This window comes from Triticum urartu, chromosome 7A (assembly GCF_056163025.1).
Source record: "Triticum urartu cultivar PI428250 chromosome 7A, HENAU_Tu73, whole genome shotgun sequence".
NCBI classification, from domain to species: domain Eukaryota; kingdom Viridiplantae; phylum Streptophyta; class Magnoliopsida; order Poales; family Poaceae; genus Triticum; species Triticum urartu.
In genome coordinates, this window is record NC_141879.1 from 202,268,038 (window position 1) to 202,288,900 (window position 20,863).

Below are 20,863 nucleotides of genomic sequence, written 5' to 3' on the forward strand. Positions count from 1 at the left end.
AACGTGATTTGTCAACTTCTATTTACCCTTCATAAGGACCCTTTTCATCGAATCTGCTTCAACTAAAGTAGGAGAGACAGACACCCGCCAGCCACCTTATGCAACTTGTGCATGTTAGTCGGTGGAACCGGTCTCACGTAAGCGTACGTGTAAGGTTGGTCCGGGCTACTTCATCCCACAATACCGTTGAAGCAAGATAAGACTAGTAGCGGCAAGAAAGTTGACAACATCTACGCCCACAACAAATTGTGTTCTACTCGCGCAAGAAGAACTACGCATAGACCTAGCTCATGATGCCACTGTTGGGGAACGTTGCAGAAAACAAAAAATTTCCTACGGTTTCACCAAGATCCATCTATGAGTTCATCTAGCAACGAGTGATCGGATGCATCTACATACCTTTGTAGATCGCGAGCGAAAGCGTTCAAAGAACGGGGATGAGGTAGTCGAACACGACGTGATCCAAATCACCGGAGATCCTAGTACCGAACGGACGGCACCTCCGAGTTCAACACACGTACGGTCAGCGTAACGTCTCCTTCTTCTTGATCCAGCAAGAGGGAAGGAGAAGTTGAGGAAGATGGATCCAGCAGCAGCACGACGGCGTGGTGGTGATGGAGCTGCAGTACTCCGTCAGGGCTTTGCCAAGCGCTATGGAGGAGGAGGAGGTGTTCGAGAGGGAGAAGGAGGCAACCAAAGGCGTGCAAGAAAAGGCCTCCTTCCCCCACTATATATAGGAGGGCCAAGGGGGGGGGGCGCCGGCCCTAGGATATCCAATCTCCTAGGGGGGGCGGCGGCCAAGGGAGGTTTCCCTCCCCCCCAAGGCACCTAGGAGGTGCCTTCCACTAGTGGGACTCTTCCCCTTTGGAAACCCTAGGCGCATGGGCCTCTTGGGGCTGGTGCCCTTGGCCCATGTAGGCCAAGGCGCACCCCCTACAGCCCATGTGGCCCCCCGGGACAGGTGGCCCCACCCGGTGGACCCCCGGGACCCTTCTGCTGGTCCCGGTACAATACCGGTAACCCCGAAACTTGTCCCGATGCCCGAAATAGCACTTCCTATATATAATTCTTTACCTCCGGACCATTCCAGAACTCCTCGTGACGTCCGGGATCTCATCCGGGACTCCGAACAACATTCGGGTTACTGCATATACATATCCCTACAACCCTAGCGTCACCGAACCTTAAGTATGTAGACCCTACGGGTTTGGGAGATATGTAGACATGACCGAGACGACTCTCCGGTCAATAACCAACAGCGGGATCTGGATACCCATGTTGGCTCCCACATACTCCATGATGATCTCATCGGATGAACCACGATGTCGAGGATTCAAGCAACCCCGTATACAATTCCCTTTGTCAATCGATATGTTACTTGCCCGAGATCTGATCGTCGGTATCCCAATACCTCGTTAAATCTCGTTACCAGAAAGTCACTTTACTCGTACCGTAATGCATGATCCCGTGACCAGACACTTGGTCACTTTGAGCTCATTATGATGATGCATTACTAAGTGGGCCCAGTGATACCTCTCCGTCATACGGAGTGACAAATCCCAGTCTTGATCCGTGTCAACCCAACAGACACTTTCAGAGATACCCGTAGTCTACCTTTATAGTCACCCAGTTACGTTGTGACGTTTGGTATACCCAAAGCACTCCTACGGTATCCGGGAGTTACACGATCTCATGGTCTAAGGAAAAGATACTTTGACATTGGAAAACTCTAGCAAACGAACTACACGATCTTGTGCTATGTTTAGGATTGGGTCTTGTCCATCACATCATTCTCCTAATGATGTGATCTCGTTATCAATGACATCCAATGTCCATAGTCAGGAAACCATGACTATCTGTTGATCAACGAGCTAGTCAACTAGAGGCTTACTAGGGACATGTTGGTGTCTATTATTCACACATGTATTACGATTTCCGGATAACACAATTATAGCATGAATAGAGACAATTATCATGAACAAGGAAATATAATAATAATGCTTTTATTATTGCCTCTAGGGCATATTTCCAACACGAACGTCGTAATCAAACCCTATGAGATATGGTGCGATCTATGATGTCTCTTACCGATCTACCGCTATTATTTTGAGGTTATGCGTTAGAGATAGCTGCATTCACTTTAGATAGGACACCATATAAGTCCGTTGAGACGACGTCGTATGAACATTGGTTTGGCAAGAAACCAAAGTTGTCGTTTCTTAATGTTTGGGGCTGCGATGCTTAAGGCTTTAGCAGGAGAAGCTCGAACCCAAAAGCGGACAAACACATCTTCATAGGATACCCAAAGGTGACAGTTGGGTATACCTTCTATCTCAGATCTGAGGGCAAATTGTTTGTCGCTAAGAACGGGTCCTTTATCGAGAAGGAGTTTCTCTCGAAAGAATTGAGTGGGAGGAAGATAGAACTTGATGAGGTTGTCGAACCTTTATTTCAACCAGAGAATGATGCAACACAGAAAGATGTTTTCTGTGGCACCTACGTCTGTTGAATAGGAAGTTAATGATAGTGATCATGAAGCTTCAGATCAAGTTGTTATCGAACCTCGTAGGTCGACAAGGATATGTACTACTCCTGAGTGGTACGGTAATCCTGTCTTAGATATCATGTTGTTAGACAACAATGAACCTACGAGCTATGGAGAAGCGATGGTGGGCCCGTATTCCGACAAATGGTTAGAAGCCATGAAATCCGAGATAGGATCCATATATCAGAACAAAGTATAGACTTTGGTGGACTTGCCCGATGATCTGCAAGCCATTGAGATAAATGGATCTTTAAGAAGAATACAGACGTGGGAGGTAATGTTACCGTCTAACAAGCTCGACTTGTGGGAAAGAATTTTTTCACAAGTTCAAGGAGTTGACTACGATGAGAATTTCTCACCCGTAGCGATGCTTAAGTCCGTCGGAATCATGATAGCATTAGCTATATTTTTCGATTATGAAATCTTACAGATGGATGTCAAAACAAGTTTTCTTACCAAGTTTTCGTAAGAAAAGTTGTATGTGATACAATAAAAGGTTTTGTCGATCCTAAGGATGCTAAAAGGTATGCTGGCTCCAACAATCCTTCTATGGACTAGAGCAAGCATCTCGGAATCGGAATATATGTTTTGATGGAGTGATCAAAGCTTTTAGGTTTATACAATGTTTGCTAGAAACTTGTATTTACAAGAAAGTGAGTGGGAGCACTACAACATTTCTGATAAGTATATGTGGATGACATATTGTTGATCCAAAATGATGTAGAATTTCTGGAAAGCATAAACGGTTGTTTGAAGAGTGATTTTCAAAGGAAGACCTGGATAAAGCTGCTTACACATTGGGCATCAAGATCTATAGAGATAGATCAAGATGCCTGATGGTACTTTCAAAGAACGCACATCTTGACATGTTTTTGAAGGAGTTCAAAATAGATCAGTCAAAGGAGGGGTTCTTACCTGAGTTGTAAGGTGTGAAGTTGAGTAAGACTCAAAGCTTGACCATGACATAAGAAAGAGAAAGGACGAAGGTCGTCCCCTATGCTTTTGTCATAGGCTCTATACGGTATGCCATGCTGAAGTACCGCACCTGATGTGTGCCTTGCCACATGTCTGGCAAGAGGGTACAAAGGTGATCTAGGAGTAGATCACCAGATAGCGGTCAAAATTATCCTTAGAGGAGTAAGGAAATGTTTCTCGGTTATGGAGGTGATAAAGAGTTCGACGTAAAGAGTTACGTCGATGCAAGCTTAACACCTATCCAGATAGCACTGAGTAGAGATACCAGATACATATAATGGAGCAACAATTTGGAATAGCTCCAAGTGGAACGTGGCAGCAGCATCTACGATATAAAGTTTTGCAAAATACATAGGGATCTGAATATGGCAAGACCCGTTGACTACAACCTCCCTCACAAGCATAACATGATCAAACCCAGAACTCTTTGAGTGTTTATCACATAGTGATGTGAACTAGATCATTGAGTCTAGTAAACTCTTGGATGTTGGTCACATGGCGATGTGACCTGTGAGTGTTAATCACATGGCGATGTGAACTAGATTATTGACTCTAGTGCAAGTGGGAGACTGTTGGAAATATGCCCTAGAGGCAATAATAAATTGGTTATTATTGTATTTCCTTGTTCATGATAATCGTTTATTATCCATGCTAGAATTGTATTGATAGGAAACTCAGATACATGTGTGGATACATAGACAACAACATGTCCCTAGTAAGCCTCTAGTTGACTAGCTCGTTAATCAATAGATGGTTACGGTTTCCTGACCATGGACATTGGATGTCATTGATAACGGGATCACATCATTAGGAGAATGATGTGATGGACAAGACCCAATCCTAAGCCTAGCACAAAGATCGTGTAGTTCGTATGCTAAAGCTTTTCTAATGTCAAGTGTCATTTCCTTAGACCATGAGATTGTGCAACTCCCAGATACCGTAGGAGTGCTTTGGGTGTGCCAAACGTCACAACGTAACTGGGTGGCTATAAAAGTACACTACAGGTATCTCCAAAAGTATCTGTTGGGTTGGCACGAATCGAGACTGGGATTTGTCACTCCGTGTAACGGAGAGGTATCTCTGGGCCCACTCGGTAGGTCATCATCATAATGTGCACAATGTGACCAAGGAGTTGATCACGGGATGATGTGTTACATAACGAGTAAAGAGACTTGCCGATAACGAGATTGAACAAGGTATCGGGATACCGACGATCGAATCTCGGGGAAAGTATCGTACCGATAGACAAAGGGAATTGTATACGGGATTGATTGAATCCTCGACATCGTGGTTCATCCAATGAGATTATCGTGGAACATGTGGGAGCCAACATGGGTATCCAGATCCCGTTGTTGGTTATTGGCCGGAGAGTTGTCTCGGCCATGTCTGCATGACTCCCGAACCCGTAGGGTCTACACACCTAAGGTTCGATGACTCTAGGGTTATAGGGAATAGATATACGTGGTTACTGAATGTTGTTCGGAGTCCCGGATGAGATCCCGGACGTCACGAGGAGTTCCGGAATGGTCCAGAGGTAAAGATTTATATATGGGAAGTCCTGTTTCGGTCGCCGGAAAAGTTTCGGGTTTATCGGTAATGTACCGGGACCACCGGAAGGGTCCCGGTGGTCCACCAAGTGGGGCCACCAGCCCCGGAGGGCTGCATGGGCCAAGTGTGGGAGGGGACCAGCCCTAGGTGGGCTGGTGCGCCCCCCCACCAAGGCCCAAGGCACAAGGGAGAGTGGAAGGGGGCAAACCCTAGGCTCAGATGGGCCTAAGGCCCACCTAGTGGTGCGCCCCCCTCTCTCCCCCCTTGGCCGCCCCCTAGATGGGATCTAGGGCTGGCCGCCACCCCTAGGGGTGGAAACCTAGGTGGGGGCGCAGCCCCTCCCCTCCCCCTATATATACTTGAGGTTTTGGGCTGCCATAGAAACGATTCAATCTCCTTCTTGGCGCAGCCCTACCCCTCTCCCTCCTCGTCTCTTGCGGTGCTTGGCGAAGCCCTGCTGAAGTACCACGCTCCTCCACCACCACCACGCCGTCGTGCTGCTGCTGGATGGAGTCTTCCCCAACCTCTCCTTCTCCCCTTGCTGGATCAAGGCGTAGGAGACGTCACCGGGCTGTACGTGTGTTGAACACGGAGGTGCCGTCCGTTCGGCACTAGGATCATCGGTGATTTGGATCACGACGAGTACGACTCCATCAACCCCATTCACTTGAACGCTTCCGCTTAGCAATCTACAAGGGTATGTAGATGCACTCTCCTTCCCCTCGTTGCTAGATTACTCCATAGATTGATCTTGGTGATGCGTAGAAAATTTTGAATTTCTGCTACGTTCCCCAACAATAACAACAGGATATATCTTTTTCTCATCAAGATAAGCATATTTAAGAGTATCAGGCAATAGTTTAATCTCAAACACGGGATCACCCTTGGGTGGAGGAGGATCCCCTAGGATTTCAACAGGAAAATTGTGTTTTAGAATAGGTTCCTGTTTAAAGAATACTTCATCTACTTCCCTTCTTTCATTCATAAACATATCATTTTCATGGTCTAGCAAATATTGTTCTAAAGGATCACCATGAGGTACGGCAATAGAAGCAAGACCAATAATGTCATCCTTACTAGGTAATTCTTCTTCACGGTGTTGTCTACTAAATTTAGAGAAATTAAATTCATGAGACATATCATCTAAACCGATAGTAACAACATCCTTTTTGCAATCTATCTTAGCATTAACAGTGTTCAAGAAGGGTCTACCAAATATAATGGGAAAAAAGCTATCTTGTGGGGAACCAAGAACAAGAAAATCAGCAGGATATTTAGTTTTCCCACACAAGACTTCAGCATCTCTAACAATTCCCATTGGTGAAATAGTATCTCTATTGGCAAGTTTAATTGTGACATCAATATCTTCTATCTCAGTAGGTGCAATATCATGCATAATTTCTTTGTATAAGGCGTAAGGTATTGCACTAGCACTACCACCCATATCACATAAGCCATGATAACAATGATCTCCTATTTTAACAGAAATAACAGGCATGCCTACCATAGGTTTGTTTTTATCTTTAGCACAAGGTTTAGCAATTCTAGCAGTCTCATCAAGGAAATGAATAACATGCCCATCAATATTATCAGACAAGAGATCTTTAACAATAGCAATATCAGGTTCAACTTTAATTTGCTCAGGAGGTGTATACGTTTTAATATTGCTTTTACGAACCACAGTTGAAGCTTTAGCATGATCCTTTATCCTGACAGGGAAAGGTGGTTTCTCAACATAAGTAGGAACAATAGGATCATTATAAGTGATAGTCTTTTCTTCAACTTTAATAGGTGCAGCTACTTTTACTTCTATGGGAGGATGATATTTAAACCACTACTCCTTGGGGAGATCAACATAAGTAGCAAAAGATTCACAGAAAGAAGCTACTATTTCAGAGTCAAGTCCATATTTAGTGCTAAATTTAACGGAAACATCGTATCCATAAAAGATTTAACACAATCAAACTTAGGTGTCATACCTGACTCCTTACCTTCGTCGAGGTCCCAGTCTTCAGAGTTGCGTTTAATTCTTTCCAATAAATCCCATTTGAATTCAATAGTCTTCATCATAAAGGAGCCAACACAAGAAGTATCAAGCATGGTGCGATTGCTATCAGAAAGCCGAGCATATAGATTTTGAATAATCATTTCTCTTGAGAGCTCATGATTGGGGCATGAATATAACATTGATTTAAGCCTCTGCCAAGCTTGAGCGATGCTTTCTCCTTCGCGGGGCCAAAAATTATATATATAATTGCGATCATGATGAACAAGATGCATAGGATAAAACTTCTGATGAAATTCCAATTTCAATCGTTTGTAGTTCCATGACCCCGTATCATCACATAGCCTATACCATGTCAATGCATCTTCCTTCAAAGATAAAGGGAAGACCTTCTTCTTAACAACATCTCCGGGTACACCTGCAAGCTTAAATAATCCAGAAACTTCATCCACATATATTAGGTGCTCATCAGGATGCTTTGTTCCATCTCCTGCAAAAGGATTAGCTAGCAGTTTTTCTATCATACCCGAAGGAATTTCAAAGCAGACATTTTCATTTTCAGTAGGTTCAGTAGGTTGAGGAGAAACTCTTTGCTCTACTGGTCGGGGTGAAGATACCCCGAACAAGCCCCTCAGAGGATTACTTTCCATAGTAACAAGTGACAGTAAATTTCAGCACACTATATAAATTTTCCTTACCAAATTCCACCTACCAAAGGCGCTTCACTCCCCGGCAACGGCGCCAGAAAAGAGTCTTGATGACCCAGACGTATATGGGATCTACCATAGTCCTTTCGATAATTAAGAGTGTCGAACCCAACGAGGAGCAGAAGGAAATGATAAGCGGTTTCCAACAAGGTATTCTCTGCAAGTACTGAAATAAGTGGTAACAGATAGTTTTGTGATAGGATAATTTATAACGAGCAACAAATAACAAAAGTAAGTAAAGTGCAGCAAGGTGGCCCAATCCTTTTTGTAGCAAAGGACAAGCCTGGACAAACTCTTATATAGAGAAAAGCGCTCCCGAGGACACATGGGAATATCGTCAAGCTAGTTTTCATCACATTCATATGATTCGCGTTCGGTACTTTGATAATTTGGCATGTGGGTGGACCGGTGCTTGGGTACTGTCCTTACTTGGACAAGCATCCCACTTATGATTAACCTCTATTGCAAGCATCCACAACTACAACAGAAGTATTGAGGTAAACCTAACCATAGCATGAAACATATGGATCCAAATCAGCCCCTTATGAAGCAACGCATAAACTAGGGTTTAAGCTTCTGTCACTCTAGCAACCCATCATCTACTTATTACTTTCCAATGCCTTCCTCTAGGCCCAAATAATGGTGAAGTGTCATGTAGTCGACGTTCACATAACACCACTAGAGGAGAGACAACATACATCTCATCAAAATATCGAACAAATACCAAATTCACATGACTACTAATAGCAAGACTTCTCCCATGTCCTCAGGAACAAATGTAACTACTCACAAAGCATAATCATGTTCATAATCAGAGGGGTATTAATATGCATATAGGATCTGAACATATGATCTTCCACCAAATAAACCAACTAGCATCAACTAAAAGGAGTAATTAACACTACTAGCAACCTACTAGTACCAATCCTGGACTTGAAGACAAGAATTGGATACAAGAGATGAACTAGGGTTTTGAGAGGAGATGGTGCTGATGAAGATGTTGATGGATATTGCCCTCTCCCGGTGAGAGGGGCGTTGGTGATGACGATGGCGATGATTTCCCCCTCCCGGAGGGAAGTTTCCCTGGCAGAACAGCTCTGCCGGAGCCCTAGATTGGTTCCGCCTCGTGGTGGCGGAGTTTTGTCCGAGGAGATGGCTTATGATTTTTTCCTCATCGAAAGACTCCATATAGCAGAAGATGGCCATCGGAGGGCCACCAGGGGGCCCACGAGGTAGGGGGCGCGCCCAGGTGGGTAGGGCGCGCCCCCACCCTCGTGGGCAGGGTGTGGCCCCCTGGTGAACTTCTCGCGCTCAGTATTTTTTATATATTCTGAAAACGTCTTCCGTGAAGTTTTAGGACTTTTGGAGCTGTGCAGAATAGGTCTCTAATATTTGCTCCTTTTCCAGCCCAGAATCCCAGCTGTCGGCATTCTCCCTCTTTATGTAAACCTTATAAAATAAGAGAGACTAGGCATAAGCATTGTGACATAATGTGTAATAATAGCTCATAATGCAATAAATATCGATATAAAAGCATGATGCAAAATGGACGTATCAGCCATCATCACCATGAAGGCCAAGGACCAGAGGGGGTACCTCTCCCCATCCAGTGGGGAGGCCATGGAGGAGGAAGTACAAGGGGGAGAAACTCTCCTCCTCTCTCTTGGTGGCACCAGAGTGCCATCGAGAGTGTAATCATCGCCACGGTGATCGTCTTCATCAACATCACCATCATCATTTCCATGCCCATCTCTTTTACGCGCTCCACTCTCCCGCACCCTGCTGTAATCCCTACTTGAACATGGTGCTTTATGCCACATATTATGATCCAATGATGTGTTGCCATCCTATGATGTTTTGAGTAGATATTTTTTGTCTTTGGGTTGGTTGATGATCTAGATTGGTACGAGTTGTATGTTTTATTTTGGTGCTGTCCTATGGTGCCCTCCGTGTCCCGCAAGCGTGAGGGATTCCCGTTGTAGGGTGTTGCAATACGTTTATGATTCGCTTATAGTGGGTTGCGTGAGTGACTGAAACACAAACCCAAGTAAGGGGGTTGTTGCGTATGGGATAAAGAGGACTTGATGCTTTAATGCTATGGTTGGGTTTTACCTTAATGATCTTTAGTTGTTGCGGATGCTTGCTAGAGTTCCAAACATAAGTGCATATGATCCAAGAAGAGAAAGTATGTTAGCTTATGCCTCTCCCTCATATGAAATTGCAATGACGACTATCGGTCTTGTTAACAATTGCCTAGGACAATTCCGCACACCGATCCACCATTATTCCACACTCGCTATTTATAATATTTAGTAATATATTCTAACTTTATGATAACATCACCTACTTTCATATTTTAGCTCTCTGATATCATACAAAGTTATCCACTTCATACCCACAACGTAGTTTTATTTCTCATATCTAGTTGGAAGCAAACGTTCGGTGTACGTAGAGTCGTATCAGTGGCAGATAGGGCTTGAGAGAATATTGATCTTACCTTTAGCTCCTTGTGGGTTCGACACTCCATACTTATCACTTCCACCTTTGGAAATTGCTACGATGATTCCCTGCACTTGGGGATTATCAAGGAGCGACCTCCCTTTGATAGGCGCAAGAGAAGGAGGCGAGGCAGCAAAACGTTTCGGCTTCCGCGTGACCTTTCGTATACCCGTTGTGTGTGGCAAAAATTTAGACATCGGCTCATTCCTACAACCCGCGGCGCGTCGTGGCGAGGTGGGCGGCGGAGGAGGAGCGCGCATGGATGTCTCTCTTGTTCTCATCCTCATACATGTGGAGAAAGAGCCTCTCTTATAAAGAGGTCCAACTCCCTCTAAACTAGCAATGTGAGACTAAACTTTAGTTTCACCTCTTGCCTTGCACGAATGGGCTGCATGGGCCTCTAGGATTTATTAGGAATTTCTGAAACTGCTATTAGGCTAGGCCCAAAATAGACAAAATTCCAGCAAGAAGTATTATTTTTCTCCAAGCTGGCTTGCAGCTTGGAATGTTACTTTCAATCGTATAGGCGTCCACGACAAATAAAAGGATGAGTAAAATGCACTAGCGGTACTTGAACTTGCGAAGAAAGCACGCTTTGGTCACTGTACTTCAAAATACGGCCAAAACGGTCACTCAATACGTCTACATGTGATTGTACGGCCACTGTTCACCGTACGCCACTCGTCGCCCCTCCATTTGACCAATCCGAGGCGATAGCTGGCGCTCGCGGTTTTTTTGTAAATTAGCTCGCGGGGGTTATTTCCATGCACCACCCTGTGTCGTCGATGCCCAATCCCTAAATCCCCACTCCCTGTCGCCGAGGCCGATGCCCTCCCCCTGCTGCCGCTGCCCTCTTCCTTGCTGCTTGCAGCCACCCTCTTCCTGTAGATTGCCACCGTAGCCGCCGCCTCTTCACCGCTCCGCAATGTCGACAAGCTCGGTTAGGTCGTCGCTCGGCGGCCGTTCGATGGTGGTGCCACTGATAAGATGCCCTTCTTGCCACACTCGTGTGAAGTTCTATCTCTCGAACATGGAGAAGCACGAGGGATGGGTCTTTTACAGGTGTCCTGTTGGTGTAAGTGGAGTGCATCCGTTGGCGTTTGTTAATTTTGGTCGATTTTTGTGGATCTTGTGATGGTGATTTTTGGCGTCTGTTCGTTTCTTTTGATCTTCAGGACCATTTCTGGCATTGGGAGTTGGAATACGTTGTCTACTTGCTAGATAATCAGTTTCTCATTGGCAATGAAGCCGCAGATGCATTAGGAGCTGCAGAGGAAAGGAGGGAAGAGATGATGCGAGCAAGGAATCGAAGATATGCAGGTGGAGGTGCAGTTGATCTTCCAGGCTTTGAAGATGGAATTCATGGAAGAGTTGCATCTCAAATGAGCAATCATCAAGCAGAGTCACTCGTAGGGTTAGACAATCAAATATTGGTGATGATGAAGGCACTGGTGGCAGCACTCATTGTACTTGCAGTGCTTTTAGCTATTTCTCTGCTGAAGAAGTGATGGAGTTGATGCAGTATTAGCATTATGCCTAGTTTGTTAGGAGATGAACTGGTAGTATGAAGTGATGCTTTTGCATTGTAAGTCTGAAGTTGATGTAGTTTCCAGTTTGCAGATGGAGTTGATGTAGTGTTGTTAGTCTGAAGTGACACTCTTTTGCATTGTAAGTGATGCTTTTGCAATATGAAAGCAAGTGACAATATTTTAATGCAAATGGAAGTTAATTTGGCTTGTTGAAGCTGTTGATGCTGTCATATCAAGATATCATTTTTATGCAAGTTGATTATGTGTACATTAGGACATAATGCAGATAAAATGTAAGTTAATGGTGTGCAAGTTATCATGTTGCTGTCGATGCTGTCAAGTTGTGGAAGTTTATGCAAGTTGATCATCATATTTGGCTTCTATGTACATTGCAAAGCTATTTGGTGTTTTTATCATCTTGATGTACATTTTACCATTTGTTATGATTGTAGCACATACAAAACAAGTGCATTGAGGGAGAAAAGCACATGCATAACCAGCAAACCATATCTGGGAAGTACCATCAAAATTATGGTTTGTACCAACAATTCAGATACACAAGTGCATTCAGTTACAAAATGATCAACAATTGATCCATACTCATGTGTACACATCAATATGGATCAATTATAACATTTCTCATCAGTCACATACTACTACATCATGCCTTGGAGCTTAAGAAGTAAAGCATGCTACACAACAGGTACATCATCTGAAGATGTCAAACATTGAAGTGCTTTTGGTCTTACTAGGAAGCACAAGATCATCATCTGAATCAGGATCTGGACCTGCAGGCCTCTTGCCAAGAGCAATACCTATCAGCCTCATTTCCTCCTTCCTAGCCTCAGCAGCAGCAACCATGTCTGCTCTTTTTCTTGTTGCTACAGCTTCTTTCTCTGCTCTCTTCTTGGCAGCAGCTTCCTCCTTTTAAGCCTTCTTCTAAGCTTACTGCCTTGCTTTATTCTCATCAGCCATAGCTTTCTTGGTCTCCATTATGATCTGCCTTGTCTCTTCCTTAGCCTTCTTTGCTATTTCAGCTTCTTCTTTTCTCTTCTCTCTCTTCTGAGCTTGTGACTACCTCTTCCTCTCTGCTTCTAGTGCTTTCTTCTCCTCTTGCTGATGTCTCTTCCTGGCAGCTTCCCCTGCTTTCTTTAGTTGTTCCTCCCTTCTTGTTGCAAGAATTGCTTCCTTCTTATCTTCCAGTTCTTTGTCTCTCTGCCTCTTGAGGAGAAGCAATCTTTTGGCCAAGTCACCTTGCTGGATTGTGCTTGAGCTCCCATTGTTGCTTGTGTTACCTTGGGTTTGATTGAGCATGGCCCTGGCAGCAGATATAAAAGTTGATTCTGGTATAGGCCCTGTTGCAACCACTCTTGGCAGAGGCCTCTGGATAAAAAAAGTACATATTGCAGTTCAGAATAACATGTTTTATCAATGAACTTAACATCAATTACACGAAACAAGGACATTAACTTACATTTTGAACCATATGATCAACCATAAGATCTTCTATGACATGATTTTCTGAAGAGTTGTGCTCCTGTTGAAGTGCAAGTAATTTTGAATCATATCTTTGCAATATTTCTAATTATCCAACAGTGCAAGAAAACCTACAACACAAATGATGGAAGACATACCTGAGTAATGACTTGCTCATCATCTCCTACATTTGGAGCAACTTCTGCATTAGCAGCTTGATCATCTCCATGTGGTGGTGGTGGAGCTTGCACATTTAGAACAACTTATGCATTAGGAGCTTGATAATCTCCATGTGGTGGTGGAGCTTGCACATTTGGAGGGGGCAGACCAGCGTTAAGGTACTTGCAGCCTTTGATGTTGTCGTCTGGCTCTCCACAATAGTTGCAATGCATGATCACACCATGCCTTGACATTTTTTGCCACCATTGCTGCAAGAAACTTCATGTGGGGCCTTCCTTCTGCTCTTGCATGGCCTGCCTACCTGCTTGGTGTACAATGGTGGCTTAATTGGGGGTCCATTCATCCTCTCCCATTCTGTCTTATCTCTCCAGGGGTAGATGATGTTGTTGTATGCTTTCTTGAACATCCCAACAGAATAACATTGGTTAACCAAGAGGAGGGGATCCACTCTCTCATGCCTAGCACATGCTATAGCATGTACACATGATGTGCCACCCTTCTGCCACCTCTTGCAGCTACACTCATTACTGTGCCAATCAACAATGTAGTCAGTCCCTCTATCACCAACTGGAAAGACTCCATCGCCAGCCCCTTCAAACATAGCAGGTGTTTGTCCATTCAGTTAGCTTATCAACCTTTTTCTTTATCTCAGGGCATATGTTTCCTTTCATCTTCTCTGCTTTTATCTGCTTGGTGTAGTGCCTCTGCATCAATTTCCCTTTAATCCTTTCAAGCATTGACAATATTGGTAGCTCCCTAGCATCTAATATGTACATGTCCATGTAAAACGCACATCACTAAATATTTGAATACAGTAACAACTAGCATATGAGAACATCAATGTAGTTGGTTCTTACTTGTTAAATACTTCACAATTGTTGTTCAGTAAGATATCACACTTGGGTAGATCATTTTGAAAAGCCCTAACCCAAGTGTTAGGTTCAAGCTCATGCAACCATTTGTAGGCATCCAAGTTAATTTCCTTCATCTCATTCATGTACTGCTCATACTTCACAGTAGTGTTGCTTCTTGCTATCTTCCAAAGTTGGTTCTTCAGTACATCACCTTTGAATTGCTGCTAGAAGTTTTGCCACATGTGTCTCACACAGAACCTATGTTCTAACTGTGGAAACAACTCATCTACAACATTTATTAGGCCCTGCAAAATAAGTAACAACTACTTCATATGGTGCTGAACTGAATGAAAGAAGGTATCATAAGAGCAAGTTATGAAGATCAACATCATTTACCTTTTGTTTATCAGACATAATAGTCCATGGGCTGGTGTTCATGATGCCTAGATCATTCTTGAGCCTCTCAAGGAACCAACACCAGTTGGGCTTGTCATCCGCTTCAACCACAACAATAGCAATAGGGAAAATACAATCATTTGAATCAATTCCCACAGCAATTAGCAGTTGTCCTCTATACCTTGTATTAATATGACATCCATCAATGAATATCATTGGCCTACATCCTTGAAGGAAACCTCTTTTGCAAGCATCCAGGCACATATATGCTTTGCTGAACCTTGCTTGATCATCAAGTTGAAGAAAAAAGGAGCTGCTTGGGTTACTTCTCCTAAGTTCATTTCCATAGTCCCACAGCAAATTGTACTGGGCCTCTTCATCACCATATATAATCTTCATTGCTAGCCTTCTAGCTCTTTGCAACTTGATCCTAGATGGTGTCATATGCCATTCCTTCTGAACTACTCTTGAAAAGTTCCTCAGATTCATATCTTGGTCCGCCCTAAAGCTCTCAAGGTACTTCTGTGCTAAGAAAGGAGAAGTGAAAGCCTTGATCTTCCACTTCTTGGTACATGTGTGTCCATGCACATATTTCTTGACCATGAAACACTTTGTCCTACTATCATAAGAGGCCCAAAGGTACCAAGTACAATCCTCATCACAAGTTGCCTTGACCCTTTTCTTATCATCTACAGGGAGCTTCACATCAACTATGTTCTTGCAACTGTATTCTTTGATTGCTTTCCTGAGTAACTCAACAGTCTAGAAAACTTCCCGGCATGAAATTTGGGGCAGTGTAGGTCCTCACCTCTAAATGCCTTGAACTTCATGTAAATTTCTTCATCATCTGAATCAGGGGCCCATAGGTCATATCCTTCTGACCCATACAACTCATCTTCAGGATCATGTGCTACTGCCTCATGTGCTTATTTCTCATTTCCTTTAACAAGCACTTTCTTTTTTGTTGCTTCTGCTTCTCTTTCAACTTTATGTCTTCGGGCTCATCCATATCCACATTGTCAGCATACAGATCATCATCACCATCACTAATATCATAATCACTGTCCACTATGGCCTCAGGATCAAAGTCAGAGTCATCTGAATCACTCTCATTTGTTTCCATTTCATAACTTGCTCCTCCAGATGAGTTGCGTTGTCTGTTTTTCCTTTTGCAGTATCTTCCTCTACCAGCTTCACCTTCACCTTCAACATCATCATCATCACCATCTGTTGTTGTCTGAATCACACCTGGATCCTCCACACCTACATCTTCACTTACATAAGATACTTTCCTTTTTGCAAACACAAAGTTGCTTACACCATCATCTTCTGCATGCTCTGGAGGACAAACTACCTGTATAGGAATTGGGTGAGTCACATTTGCATCTTCAAGCTCAACATCAATATCTGCAATTTGTGGCTCATTTGGTTTACTCTTGCAAGGACTAAACACTTCAGGTAGCTGCCTTATTGGGAAATTGACCACATCATCTTCAGGCACATTTGCATTCAAACTATCCTCATGGTCAAGGTACAAACTAAATGAGTAATGCCCTAGTGACACAAATGTGAGCATCTGATCTGTGTCCCTATCTCCTCTGATTTCTCTCAACCCATTCCCGTTGATTGAAAGAATGGGAATGCAATAATATACCTTCATCCTGCCTGCCATCTCCCATCCTATCTCTTCAACTAGGTTTTCAACCATGATTGGAGACCAAGTATCTGCATCTACTTCATCATACCACAGTTCATGACCATTGACATATGAACGATTGCTACCTTGCCCAAGGAAATAACCACCATGGTTAAACTTAACCGAAAACTTCCTGCTGCGCTTATCTGCATACATCAAAATAGAGCAGGACAGAGTTTCAGAATTTCTGTTCTACATAATCTGCAAGAAATAGATGCAAGCAAGCACCTTTGAGTATCAAATTCACCTATACAACCAGCATCTTCAACATGCAGCAAAAGATAGCACCTTTCAGCACCAAATAACCTTCTCCAAACCCAAAACCCTATACGTTGAAACCCCCAAATCACGGTCGAAAACCCTAGGCAAATCTTCAAAGTACATATGGGCATATCTGACTAACAAGCACACCATCCACAATGCCCACCTCTAAATATCGAGCCTACAGCTTACAACGCAAGAACCAAGGAGGGGCGAGGTGAGGGCTTACTGCAGTTGGGCGGCGGAGCACCATCGGGGCGACGAACAGGCGACATCCTGACGAAACAGCTCCAGCGATGAGATGCGTGGCGCCTACGAGGCGCCTCTCGCCCTTGTGCGACGACTCTGGTGGTGGTGGTGCGGTGCCGCCAACGATCGCCCTTCCCTCCTTCCCTTTCACCGCCTCCCCTTTCGTTATGATCGAAGCCGAATAGACAAGGAGATAGGAGGAATTACGGAGCCACCTAAGGGTTTCCCTATAAAAATGCTGCGGAACCCCTCGCGAGCGCCAGCCGTCACCTCGGATTGGTCAACAAGTGGTCAAATGGAGGGGCGACGAGTGGCGTACAGTGAACAGTGGCCGTACAATCACGTGTAGACGTATTGAGTGACCGTATTGGCCGTATTTTGAAGTACAGTGACCAAAGCGTGCTTTCTTCGCAAGTTCAAGTACCGCCAGTGCATTTTACTCTAAAAGGAAAACCCAGAAAAGAAATCATGGAGAAAAGTGTGATCACAGTAATCAGCATTCGACGAGACCATTATCTCTCCTGCTTAAGGAAAATATAATGTTTTGGCGTCCGCTCCTTCGTCCAACATTTTGCCCAGTTCTTATTTATGTATCAAATAAATTGTGGTCTCTTTGATATGTTAATAAGTGCTTACCAAATACTAAATGTTTATCAAATAAAATCTTTCTTTTTACGCAATTAAATCAATATGGGTAGGTACCCGTTTACAACGCACGAACAATTATGTCTAGTGGCATAACACTGGTGACAAACATATGTCCATTAAATTTAAATATCCTTAAGAGTAAATACAAGAAGACAATACATTATTGATAATGTTCATAAAACATTGGGCAAGTAGCAACCAAGTTTGTAGCGATGACCACAACAACGACCATGTTGCAAAGGAGCCTCGTGGCATGCACCATGTTGCAAGGTGAGTCGCAATGATGGGGCCGTTCGATCGTGCCAATCCAACGACTCGTGATCCGGGCTGATCTTTACAAAAGACCGGTCGGCCGACACATAGCATAAGCCTTTCATTTATTATTCGGCCCCAAAAGGTGGGACCAAAATACAACTTCTCACTTGGAGCCTGACAAGAAAATCCACGCAATCAAGAGTTAAAATCATAAGAATTTGCCTCGCTAACAAGGACAATTAAGAACAATAGACATGGTTTATGCAATGAGGTCTTTCTAATAATCGTATTTGGTGGGATGTAATTATAGCAGCTTGTGTTACGAGTCGTGCAACAATTACAACTCTACCGTAAAGCTCAAGGGGACCTTTTTATGGAGCTTGTGTAAAAGTGAACTGTAAAAACACACGCAGTACCGGTTGCAGGACTGCATGCAAACGAAGCTTTGTGTACAGTCTGTGCCTGGGTAAATTTGGCTGGACATGGTCAGAGTCTTGCAGGCCAGATGTACACATTTTTTTTACTGTTTTCTTCTTCGAATCTTTTGAATCCTAATTTGTCCGTATGGATGAGGTACAGTGTATTGGCACTCTCATCCAGCATTCATGGTTACTTTATGGATTGGCCAGTGTAGAAGTTCAAATGCATGAAAAATCATGAGATGACACATCTTAACTTTTTTTATGGTGACTCTCATGAGATTGCAAAAAATTAAAATTTATCTTACAAACAATCTTAACCTCTATTTTACACAATTCTTACATTTATCTTACAGCAACTGAGAGAAAGTCACAGCCACAACAAAATGGCATCTCGCCACGTACTTTCTTCAAGAAATTGTGCAAGCCAATTTGCCATTGCGAAGAAATTGTTGGGCATATTAGCAATTGATGGGTATACTAGTATGGAAGTCATGTCCTTTGTACTAAACCTTGCATGCATAATCTGTTATCACTCGTGGATTGCTTGCGTGTACATTCAAATTACTCATTAGCTTGCCTCTGCCTATTAATTTGGCCAAGCATGGAAGATCAGGAGTTTGATAAAGAAGGTTCTTCGATGACCATCATGCGAACTAGGACTCTTCCCTAGTCGGTTGCGTGTAGGGTTAAGGCATTGGTATGGGTCCAAATTTCGATGGTGTTTTCACTGCAAGTGTTTTGTTTGGAGTTTCGTCTTCAAGGTTTTTAGTTATGTAAGACTTGACTGTGATGGTCCTATTTATGTAAGACATTATATAGTGGATGTAATTTTTTGATTATTAGTTTGTTGTACGCAGTGACACACTGATCATTGGATCATTGTTGCATGTGCAATGGTGGCTTCGACCATACATGTCGGGGTCTCCACACTTGCTCAGGCGTCCTAGTTCTTATGGTCGGTGGTAGGCAAGTGCATCACGGATCTGCACGTGGTTGGGGTGCAATAGTGTGTCCGGAAGGTCGCCCGATGGAGAATGGAGTTGTGTTTGTGGTGTTGGTGGCATGTCTATTTGGCAGTGCTGGATCAAGTGTGGGTGGTGCTCTACTGCAGCGGCAGCTCCATGGAGAGGCTGGGGGTGAAAAATGTCATGCACAACTACACGTGGATCTAGGCATGTTGTGCCCTGCTCTGTTTGGCAGACTGGTCTCCGGCAGGCGGCAGTCCCTGCCATGGACCAACTGAACCCGGTTCCAAACGCATAGTGGTGTGGGTTGGAGAGATCCGACGTGGATTACCCTGATCCATCGTGTGATGGAGTGGACAGGCCGGATCCAACATCGCCAACCCACTTCTACTAGGTGGCATATGCAGGGAAGTGGTTTCATCGCATTCTCGTGCAACACATAATTCATTTTGAGCCATATTAGCTCGTATGTAATACAAGGGGCCAATGCCTAGGCGGTCGGTTCTTGAAATGTGCCACCATGGTTTTGCTTAAAGGGAACCATGAAACTACCAAAGACGTAGGAGTCCAAGACTTACACACCAAGAAGGTCAAGATGGATGACGCGGCCACCAAATGCGACGCTGTATAAGGGCATTCCTTCCAGATGATGTTGGAGATATGCCCTAGAGGCAATCATGTGATGATGATATTTTCCGATGTATTCATGAGTCTTTTGTATTGTCCTTGAACATCATCAGTGACATGTATCAATAAGTATGTGACTTGTTTGTGAGACTATATATTGTATGATGATTGTTCTAATGGTCCCTAGTTGATAAGGTTATGCAGACACGTACTCTTTGACTAGTATACGATTCAGTTGATGACTATGTTTCACAAGTCATGGGCATAGAGATGCTAAACTGATAGTATGGACTCGATGATGAAGACTACCGAGTCGGATATACCCACTTTGAGACACGGCGAGATATTGTCCATGCAAGCCCGGGGAGAATGGTGTTTTCAGTGTGAAGTTCGAAGAACTTTACGAAGATTATCTGCGTAGCAGAGAAGGATGAGCTACATCTTGAGAAGATGTGTAAGCGAGAAGATTGTATCGAAGGAGTTGGCCCCTTAAAATTATTGCTGGCGCGAAGCAATATTTGTTCGGATCGTCCGAGAGAAATGACTGTAGTAGAGAAGATTGAAGGCGGAATGAAGACGTGGTATTCCTTTCATTTTTATTTTTTCTCTTATTTGAGTCATAGGACCTCCGTACTATTAAGAGTGCATAGGTTCTTGTCGGTGTCAAAACCGGCGGATCTCGGGTAGGGGGTCCCGAACTGTGCGTCTAGGCCGGATGGTAACAGGAGACTGGGGACACTTTGTTTTACCCAGGTTCGGGCCCTCTCGATGGAGGTAAAACCCTACTCCTGCTTGATTAATATTGAAGATATGGGTAGTACAAGAGTAGATCTACCACGAGATCAAGGAGGCTAAACCCTAGAAGCTAGCCTATGGTATGATTGTGTATAGAGTTGATCCTCTACGGACTACAACCCTCCGGTTTATATAGACACCGGATAGGGTTAGAGTTACACAGAGTCGGTTACAATGGTAGGAGATCTTGAATATCGCATCGCCAAGCTTGCCTTCCACGCCAAGGAAAGT

General features: G+C 43.8%; 1 pseudogene; it reads right to left on the bottom strand.

Annotated features, from left to right (window-relative positions):
• Positions 1-12,882: 12,882 nt before the first annotated feature.
• LOC147958999 (uncharacterized) lies at positions 12,883-16,946 on the bottom strand (annotated as a pseudogene).
• Between the last annotated feature and the right edge of the window lie 3,917 nt (positions 16,947-20,863).